This window comes from Penaeus monodon, chromosome 24, assembly GCF_015228065.2.
Source record: "Penaeus monodon isolate SGIC_2016 chromosome 24, NSTDA_Pmon_1, whole genome shotgun sequence".
Lineage (NCBI taxonomy): Eukaryota > Metazoa > Arthropoda > Malacostraca > Decapoda > Penaeidae > Penaeus > Penaeus monodon.
The window spans coordinates 13,476,135-13,476,399 of record NC_051409.1 but is presented as its reverse complement, the minus strand read 5'-3'; the positions used below and the strand labels follow the sequence as shown (position 1 = coordinate 13,476,399).

The 265-nt window shown below is 31.7% G+C and overlaps 1 protein-coding gene across 1 annotated transcript in view; it reads left to right on the top strand.

Annotated features, from left to right (window-relative positions):
- The window catches only part of LOC119588597 (ATP-dependent RNA helicase A protein-like), a 19,877-nt gene that overhangs the window by 8,619 nt on the left and 10,993 nt on the right, over positions 1–265 (top strand). The gene's annotated exons all lie outside the window — the stretch shown is intronic.

Here is a 265-nt window from a genome sequence, read left to right as displayed (position 1 = left end):
CTTTCATACAGGTAGTATTCATTAAGAAATTCTTATGGCAAATTTTGTTCATCTGGTATAGTACTGAAATTAATGCACATCTCCATCAGATTACTGGTAGTCTAGTAGAACAAACTTTTCCTTTTCATCATCTGTATTGCTGCATTTAGTTTCTTTTTTACAACTTCTGCCATTTTGTTATCTGCCATTTTCTTTTCCATTTTAGTAAGTGATAGGACACAGCAGGTTGCTTATATGGTATTGTATACTAGGGAAAATAATTAGT